The following is a 10,519-nucleotide window of genomic DNA, read 5'->3' on the forward strand; positions in this document are numbered from 1 at the left end:
AAGAAAGAAAGAGAAAGAGAGAGAGAAAGGAAGAGAGAAAGAGAGGAAGGAAGAAGGAAGGAAGAAGGAAGGAAGAAGGAAGGAAGGAAGGAAGGAAGGAAGGAAGGAAGGAAGGAAGAAAGGAAGAAAGATTTTCCTCACAGACCACACATTCTAGTGAAATAATGGATGGCTGAATAAATTCCAAAATAGGTATGAGAGTTCCTAAACAGCTAAATTGTTTCACCAATGAGAAGACTACACATATCTTAATATAGATAGATACAAAGAATTAACATTACTTTGCTATAGAGATCAAATTGCCCTTTCTTTACAGGGACATATACGTCAGATGCACGGAAAAGGTTCAAGGTTAAATCAGTGGGAGAAATGAAGACAGTGTTTGTTACTTCCCTCTGAGAGAAAGCACGCACATCCCAAAGCAGAACACTAAAGTTGATCGGGCCAGTTATTACACTACACTCGGGTTTTCTTTAACATAAAGAAGCAAAAGGAAAGGAAATCATTCACGACACAGGTGATGGCCCCTATTAGCTCATTTTTAGAGCTGACTAGGGAACTACCCTTGGGATGGTTTCATTTTCCACTCACATCTATGGCAAACCACTGAAGCACTGGACCTTTAAGTGCTAGTATTTACCACCAGGAGCAAGCAATTCAGCAATAAAAGTGGACAAGTAAGGTTTTCCTTAGTCCCTACATTCCTTCTTTGAATTTTTAAGTAGAAAAAAACAAAGTATATGGATTCCTGAGGACAGAAACTCCCATAGGGCTGGAGGGACCAAAGCGGAGCGGAGCTGATTGAGGGAATGAACTCTCTTTGCTGGTGATGATGTGGTGAATTGGCCCTGGGCCAGCTACTGTCCACGGGCGTGCAAGCACTTAAATATAATTACTGAAGTGGTGTTCAGTGTTCAGAGCTCTAGGGACCCACTTAGATACCTAGGAAAAGTCATAAGATTCTGGCGTATAAATATGATTGCAAATTTATGACTCTATATCGAAATTTGTTTCTGAGACAGAATACATGCTTTCTGATGGCCACGAACACTTGGACCACCAAATTATACATCAAGCGGCATGAATTAAAACCAATGAGCTGGGACTGGGAACGTCACTCAGGAACAGTGCTCTTGCCTAGATACACAAGACCCAATGTTCAATTCCTAGAACTAGAAGGGATAAAAGTAACTGGGACTTGAAACGTGGCAGGTCTCAAGACGTTAGTGTTCTACCATGACTAGAAATAAAGCAACTGTGCACTGAGGAAATGACTCCCATCATAAAGTGGTTGCTTTGCAAGCATAAAGACGTGAGTTCGATGCCCAGGACTCATGTAAAAAAGTGAGCCTAGCGATAGACACTTGGAAATCTAACGCTGGGAAGGCAAACACAGGTGCGTTCCTAGATGGTTTATTTGGTTATCCCCAGGCTAGGGAGAGACCTTACCTCAAAAGTAAAGTAAACGAGAAGCAATATCCAGGTTGTCCTTTGCATTCCACATGCGTGTGCCCTCTTATGCTAATGGACTTTCCTCATGTTCAGCACACATATGAACACACACAGACTAAAACACTTAATGTATTTTGTTAAGTGCCTAGAGCAGTCCAGAAGCTAAGTGTTTAGCATCTGAGTGAGACTTAAGTCCCACCCACACTTTGACTAGCCTTGGGAAAGCTTGCTAGTGCTTGGTTCATTCTTCTGAATGTGTGAACAGAGATGGGGGGGGGCACGTAAAGACCAGGTAGAGTCTAGTCTCTACCAAGAAAGTATGCAGTATGTGTTCAGCATTGTTTTTCTAGCGGAAGGGCTGGTACTGGGTTTTTTGAGAGGAAAGTCTGCCTTTGCAGCAGGGTCTCAATAAAGAACTAGGTGGGTTTGAGACTATCCCCTTCGACTGGGCGGCAGAGCTTGACAGATACTTCCCCACTCTGAAAACTGATGTCATGAAAACACCTTGAACGTCCTGTCATCATAACAGGCAAATCTCAATTCACTTGAGGGGACAAGAGTTTCCTCCGTCACCGGCCACCTTCCAGACACATCTTTCTCTGGTTTGGGGGGGGGCGGTTCTTAATCTCTCAACTAAATAGGATTCCTAAGTTTATTAATTATGGCTCACAAGTTTCCACCTCGAAGCTTGCAGGTGAATCTTCCAGGCCATGGTATTAGCTCATGGGTTGTCTTTAAAAAGATTTCTCTGGACTAAGCTCAGATTTCCCTGCCAAAAATGCCACCAGGTTCCATATACAGCTCTTAATACACAGTTCGCATATTGTACCAATAACATATAAACCAGGACTGTAAAGTTCATAGTTCTTTATAGCAAAATTACAGGGCAATACACAGATGTAACAATGCTAGTCCTCATGCCATGATTTCCTGTGTTAAGTATCACAGTGATGGAGCTCCTGGTGCCGTGTAAAGAACATACACTGCTCATTGCCCAGCTCATTTCACACAGTATAAAGTTCATAGGATCTGACAAGGAGCTCACGGTGCCCTGCCTGCAGCTCATAACACACTAGCATAAGGAGTCATGATGTTCTAATATATATATCATAGGGTTTCCCTGCAGTATTACAGTGGTATAGAGCTAATAATGAGCTTTATGACCTCATGTTGCCTTAATACTGAACCCATATGTATCCCATATAAAGCTGATTGCAAACCTCCCTAGAGTCCCTAACGCCTAGGGTAGAGATTAGTGTGGACCTGTGAGAGTCAAATATTGGTTTTCAAAACATGAAACAATTTTCTCCATTGGGATTATTGGAGCAGCTGGTTAAAAAAAATGATGTACGTGACTTGGAATCTTGGGAATAGGAAATGTCTCTGGACAAGTGGAGTAGAGGTTTCTGGAAAGGGGCACAGTGAACACGGGGGGAATGGCGATATTTTATTCTTCGGCTGGTTTGTGGGCATACAGGTGTGTGTGTGTGTGTGTGTGCGTGCACACGTGTGTGTGCATGCACGTGTGCATGTGTATGTGTGTTTACATGTGTGCGTGTGTGTGCATGTGTGTGTGCGTGTGCGTGCATGCATGTGTGCATGTGTATGTGTGTTTACATGCGTGTGTGTGCATGTGTGTGTGCGTGTGTGTATGTGTGCATGCTCACGCATGCATGTGTGCGTGTGTGTATGCATGCGAGCGGGTGTGTGCGTGTGTGTGCAAAACCATGAGCAATGCATAAAGGTTGGGAACAGTTTACTGTATGTGATAACTCAATACTGTAAAATATAACTAAACACAAAACAAAATGTTGTTCTCACCTCTGACTTTTGAGTCTTAGTTCCCAAGGACACGGGAATATTTATGGATAACTAATATTTTAGATAGTGTTGTGCAAGCACGTGTATATGCAGGTATGTAAAGAACAGGAGACAGCCCTGTGTGTCATTCTCTAGGAGTCTCTCACTAGGCCCTGGAGCTCACTAAAGAAGCTAGCCTGGCTGGCCAGTGAGTCCTGGAGATCTGCCTGTCTCTGACTCCCACACCTGGGATTCCAAGTGCATGCCACCAAGCCCAGATTTTTATGTGGGTGCTAGCAATCAAACACAGGCCTTCATGCTTGCTCTTAAACACTAACTGAGCCACTACCCCCAGATCACTTCATGTACATTGAAGTTTGAATAACATTGAATGCATGTACGTGTGCGCACACACACACACACACACACACACACACTCGCGTGGGCAAATAAACACGCACGCAAAATCACATTTTCAGTATCTAAGACCAAGATCAATAACCAAAAACCATGCACATCCTAAAAAGTATGAGATAAATATCACAAATATCAATATTCATAAGCTCAGAACCTTAGCGACTCAAGTCAATATACCAACATCTGTCTTCCTACACTATCCGGCAGGTCTCTCCAAGCCAAGCCATCATAAAATTGGAACGAGCCCCTTGGATGTAAGGACCCACAGAGAAAAGTGTGTAGAACTCCATCCCCAAATTTGCCTATGCGGCCAGGCCTTCAAGGCAGGGCCATTCATCTTTGCAGTCCTGACAATAGAAAAACAAGAGAGTGAATTACAATGCAGTCCTTGGGAAGAGCACTTGTCAAAAATAAACTGCCTCTGAAAGAAGCAAGTGCAGGGGCTGTTTTGGGAAGAGAGAGAGAGAGAGAGAGAGAGAGAGAGAAACTCTGCCTGGTGGAACTCTTTAAAAGGTCGAGATAGAAACTGTCTGTGGTGTCATGGTTGTAAATGAAGAATCCTCCTGGCTCACGACCAGATGCTCTGTGCTTGAGAAAAGGAACTAGGAGAATAGTTAGAGACAGTCCAAGACAACTGCACAGATTTTTCCACTCTGTTGGTGGTAGCGGTTGTTGCCTCATGCACCCGGTTTTCTTGAGATGTGTTCTCTGCTGTGCTAATATAGACGCCTGCAAGCAGTCAGCCATACTTGCAAGGGAAACTTCTACCTGTGTGTTTGCATACTGGGGGAGATGCACTATCATGTCAAACTCCAGGCCTTTCCTGTTTTCCCTTAACAATTCTAGATTCTCAAAGCAGTTACTTTTATAAAGGGAGCCCCTGCCAAACAGCCATTTGCTGGGTTGCGAGTAAGTGAGAAGATGCACACGTAGGACCTCCCTGTGGACATGCAGCTAAGGTTACAGTGAGACGCCATCCCCATCTTGGGCTTCGTGGCTAATCCTCTACATTACCATATGGCCCCCTTCCCTGCTCACAGCAATCACTTCCTTCGGCTTGCGCTCCGCTCTCACGCACACACCTGTTCTTGCAGATCTGTAATAACAGAGGGTAGATTTCCCTGGGGGGCTGGCAAAATGACTCAGGGTATCTATCAGCTGGCAACACTGTGCCTTCCTCAGAGGCCGTGGTGTGTACACAGCTTTTTCTTCGAAGATGAATCATAGCCAGCCAGAAAGGACCTTGAGGATAATCCAGACAATAGATACAGGAGCAGCAGCCCAGCGGCCCAGAAAGGCAATCTCACAGCACGTTTCAGAGCTAGGTAGGGATAAAACCCACACCCTAGTTATGGCTCTAACCCTGGTTGTCTTGCTCACTGGTATTTCCTGCTCTTTTTGTTTTGTTTTTCTTAGATCATGTCTTCCAATGATAATACTCTATTTCCTTCCAAACTACAGGAATTTCTCCACCTCTTCTCCCCTGGCGCTCATCCTGCTCAGTCTTTTCCAGGGAAAAATAAAGACGCTGAGTGTTTGAAATCACTCATATCTTGGTCTTACAACGCTCATCAGCTTTATCGCATGAAACCATGGTTACTCCAGGGACCTCACTAGAGAGTAGCTGCATTTATTTAACCAGTTTGCTACCAGTTTGCTACCAGCTGCCAAAGATGGTCACACTATTCAGTGTTGTTGGTGATTTTTTACTCTTTGCTCTTTTGGGGCCCTGCCACCCAGCTCCCAAAATAAATCACACACAGAGACTTATTCTTACTTATGGATGCCCAGCCTTGGCTTAGCTTGCTTCTAGTCAGCTTTTCTTAAATTGTTTCATCTATCTTTTGCCTCTAGACTTTTACCTTTCTCTATTTCTGTATATCTTTTCTTTCCTTCTTATTCCATATCTGGCTGTGTGACTGAGTGGTTGGCCCCTTCTTTACTGGCCCCCTCCTCTTCCCATTCCTCTGCCTGCCAGCCCTGCCTCTTCTTTCCCCTGCCTTGTTATTGGCCTTTTGTCTCTATATTAGATCAATCGGGTGTTTTAGACAGGCAAAATAATACAGCTTCGCGGAGTTAAACAAATGCAACATAAAAGAATGCGACACATCTTTGCATCATTAAAACAAATGTTCCACAGCATAAACGAATGTAACACATCTTAAACTAATATTCCACAACATTTCAGTATGCTGAAGTGATCATGGACCATTGTCCTGTCCATGAATGTTCATATTCAGGATAAGTCACCTTCCTCCTGCCAGGAACAATCGGCAGATGAACCTCTGCTTACTTTAGTTTGGTACTTTTTATATGTTCTGCCACTAATTTTTCAATCTTGAACTACATTATATTGTTCTCATTAGATCTAAAATTCTTTTAGGCCAATGCTGTATTAATCTGTTGATAGAAGTTAATATATCTATATAACTTTTAGATACAAATATTTATGTATATATACAATTCAAGAATTTAACATTATCAGCATATAGGTGCCCCATTGTTTGCCAATATGCATCAACATAGTATTTCCAGATTGCCTAACTTAAGGTGGGGGAGTCTTAAACATTTTCAAAATATTGCAGCTTTCTGAAATAGCGACTGATTTATCTAGTATAGTTTTGATGGATAGAAAAGTCAAAATAGTAATCCCAAGGTCACAGGCATCTGTGGGAAAATAAAGGAGCAAAATCTATGCCAAAGTCTCTTAGCTAGAAAAAAAAAAGCCTAATGATGCTTAAATGTTAGAGCCTTTCACGATGGTTCCCCAAAATTTTCCAACTGTATTCCCTGTGTGACCTATTTTTCCTCTCATTAACGCCCATGTCTTTTCACCTACAGCAATGGTTCTGAACCCCTTTGGAGCCAAATGACCCAGAGGGGCCACATATCAGACATTCTGCATATCAGATATTTACATTACTATCCATAAGAGTAGCCAAATAACAGTTATGAAGTACCAATGAAAACAACTTTATGGTTGGAGGTCACCACAACATGAGGAACTATATTAAAGGTTGATTAGGAAGGTTGAGAACCACTGACCTAAGGGTCCCCAGATATGAAAAAGGGCATCGGGGCCTTCGGTGTCCTGGGAACACCATGGCCAGCATCACCCAAAGTTTCCTTTCCTCTGCTCTCCGTTCCCACAGAAACAGCAACAAAATAAAGACAAGCCACAAAGTGACTTCAGATCCTTTACTTCGGCCTTATGATGTTTTAATGATTTTATGGAGATGTGATCCAACACAGCAGAAGAAATAATGGACTTGGAGTCTGAAAGTAAGTCTGATTCTGCACGTATCAGATCCTGGATTTTGATCAGGTCACTGAAATTTAATTCATTTTATAGCTATGTCTAACTCTAACTCCTTTATTACCAAGGTGGGGAGAGCACACACCTTACTGGGAGAGCACAGGGATTTGATGCATTTTGTGAAAGGCACTGTGTCCTGTGAATGTAAAATGCATGAAACCGATTCCTCTAGCACTGAGGACAGGGGGCTACTCATAGGACTTGTTCAGGCTTCTAATAATCCTACACCAAAGCTGATAATCACAGTCTGACCTTTTCCCCAAAAGTCTCCAATATGAGATGGATGGATAGACTAAATGAAAGAAATGTATTTCTCCTCATTAACGTCTGTTTTGAAAGAAATGGTTTAAATCTCCTACTCAGAGGTTTAGTACAGTATCATCATGGTGGGACATGGTAGCCTGCAGGCAGACATGGTGTTGGAGAAGTAGCTGAGAGTCCTCCATATTGCAGGCAACAGGAAGTGAACAGTCTCACTGGGCGTGGCTTGAGCATATGTGAGCTCTCCAAGACCACTCCAACGGTGACACACTTCCTCCAATGAGACCACACCTACTGCAACAAGGCCACACCTCCAAATAGCTCCACTCTGTTGGGGGGCCATTCTCTTTCAAACCACCACATACCCCATGGCCTCTCAGCATCCAGGGTGACAGATTTCTCCTTTTCTAAATGTGTTTCCATGGAAAGCTCTCGGGACATATGTGGCAGACATCCAAGTAAAGCCAGCCTCCTACTGACGGCATTTTGCTTTCCTTCTGATCATATCCCTAGAATGTAGCATACTGTAAGCATCCTATAAATGTTTGTTGCGCGAACAGGTCACCTCCCTAGTTTCAAGGATGGCTTTCGGTGAGTGAATAATCGGTGTCCTGTTTATTAAAAACGCCCACTGCTAATACTGAAAAGGGCCACGTGAGAACTTTGAAAGGGACACTCTGAGGGCAGTCTGGCTTTGAACTCTCCTGCCCAGTGCTAGACAACTTCCTGTTACTCACAACCAGCCTCGCAGCCCACGAGTTCTGTTGTCACAGGCAAGCCTGTTGTCCCACACAAACACTGTCCATGGAACTCTTACAGTGTGACATTTTCGACACAAGAAACCTTGTTGCCTTCCTTGTCCCACGTTCCACCATGCCTGTGTCTCACATGTGTTTCCCTGCCAGAAGACATCCTGGGGAAGGGAGGGGAAGAACTGGAATCACCATCTGCCGACAGTATTCTCGTGCAGAGCCCCAATGAAGGTTAATGACACGTCACACATCCTCCAGTGTCCGGTACCAAAAACAGGCCGCGCTTTCAGAATTCTTTGGAGCAGTTGCTGCCCTGTGGAAGATGTGACCCTGTCGGCCAGAACCAGCGGGGCCCAGGAAGGCAGCTCCTGCCAAAAGCTGGAAGAAACCTAACAGCGATCCAGAGAAAACAACTTTCACGGAAAACAAATGTGGAAGGCATGGTTTTGATTCTTCTCCCTGAGGCCAGTGAGGGGGCTCTGAAGCTGTGAACTTCCAATATGACCCACCGACAGCTCTTTGCTTTTCAGAAGGCCGCTTTGTATCCATTACCAGTTCTACAATGTATCTCTATTTCTTTCTCTACCCATTTTCAAAGAAATAAATGTTGCAAGCCAAAGACGACAGCTGGTCCCAGGGGCCACAAGGGGTTCCCGTGGTAGTATTGTAGCCCTAGCCTTACAGCCATGCAGAGAAACCTGGGTCTAAGCTATATTGGCAGTCTACTGGGTAAAGCCATCAGGAGTTCAGCAGCCAAAGCGTTGCACCCCGCAAATGGATTGCACGCCTCCTCCACGTCTCATCCAGTTCTTGTATCTCTAATGCCCTGCTGAGCATCCTTTGAAAATCTGTGCCCTTTGCCACCTGGTGCTCCGGGGACATTTAAAAAGGGGTCAGCTCAGCATGTTTTTCTGTTACAACCAAAGAACACATTGTCTGGTCCCAGCATGGAGTAGCACGGCTTCAGCCAGGCTTGTAGCAAGGGTTAGAGTGGGGAAGCGGGTAGAGGTTTCTACAGTGTGCTTTTACAGTGTGACATCATTGTTCTGTTTAAAGTGACGTTTCTGGACTTGAGCTTCACTTAACTTCAAATGCAGACTTCCCATGAAAATCAAAAACTAAATGATCGCCTCTGATTTTCCATAGCAGGGACAGTTGTTAGCATGCAATGGCACATGGTTCTGAAGTGAACAGTCTTACATCAGGGAAAGGAGTCCCTGGGAGCATGATCGCAGGGGTGTGTTGTGTGTGTGTCTGTGTGTGTGTGTGTGTGTGAGTGTGTGTGTGTGTGAGAGAGAGAGAGAGAGAGAGAGAGAGAGAGAGAGAGAGAGAGAGGTCTCTGTAGGTAGCTCAGGATTCCCTCAAGACCCTTGCTCCACCTGTTTCTGCTTTTCAAGTGCTGGAACTATAGACATGCACCACCACACCTGGCTCTATTGAACCTTCTATGTTTCAAGTTCCTTAACTTCTAACATGCTTCCACCCAGTTTTAGTGGGGAGGGGGTGGTTCTTGTTTGCTGAAGCATGTACCATACAGGAGATGCTGCATGTGCCTTCAGCTGACAGTCCCCACATGCAGGAAACACAGCGATATGGGTACTGTGACCATACAACTCAACTACCAACAAACAATGCTTATTGACAACCCTCAACGATAACATTCTCAATTCTCCAATTTAAAAAAAAAGAAGATACATTTTAACAGATTGGATTTGAAGACATGATCCATCCTTTTGCTGCATCCAAGAAACACACCCTAAAATCAAGGATAGACATGACCTCAGGGTAAAAGGCTAGAAAAAGATATTCTAAGAAAATGGACCCAAGAAGCCAAAAGGGGTAGCCATTTTAATCTCTGCAAAATAGACTTCAAATCAAAATTAATAAGAAACAATAGGAAATGACACTACATATTTATCAAAGAAAAAATCCAAGAAGATATTGCAATTCTAAACATCTAGGGACCAAACACAAGGGCATCCCAAGTTCATAAAAGAAGCACAACTAAAGCTTAAATCTCATATTGATTCTCACACACTGATAGTGGGAAGCTTCAGCATCCCTTTCTCACCAACAGGCAGCTTCTCCAGACAAAAACAAAGCTGAGAAATGCTGGAGCTAAGTGACCTCATAAGCCAGATGGATCTACTAGGTATTTACAGAGCATTCCACCCGAACACAGAAGAACACAACTTCTTCTCAGCAGCTCATGGATTAACCGCATATTCGGATCTTGGATACTTTTATTTGATGTTTTGTTTTGCTTTATTTTGTTTTTGAGAAATTGACGGTTTTAAGCACAGTTGGTCTCTTTTTAGGTTTAGCCATTTTGTTACAAGAACAATGAAGAGTTTCAGTTGTCTGAAACTATCACGGAGCTCACTGATGCCCTATTTACTCATAGTTTTTAGTTTTCAGTTTTTTTATGTTTCATATTTTTTTAAATTTCTTTCCAGTATAACATCTTCCAGTTCTCACTGCTCTGTTTCTGGTTTGTTATTCGCTTTTCATTGGCACATAA

Source organism: Microtus ochrogaster, chromosome 24 (genome assembly GCF_000317375.1).
Source record: "Microtus ochrogaster isolate Prairie Vole_2 chromosome 24, MicOch1.0, whole genome shotgun sequence".
Classification (NCBI taxonomy): domain Eukaryota; kingdom Metazoa; phylum Chordata; class Mammalia; order Rodentia; family Cricetidae; genus Microtus; species Microtus ochrogaster.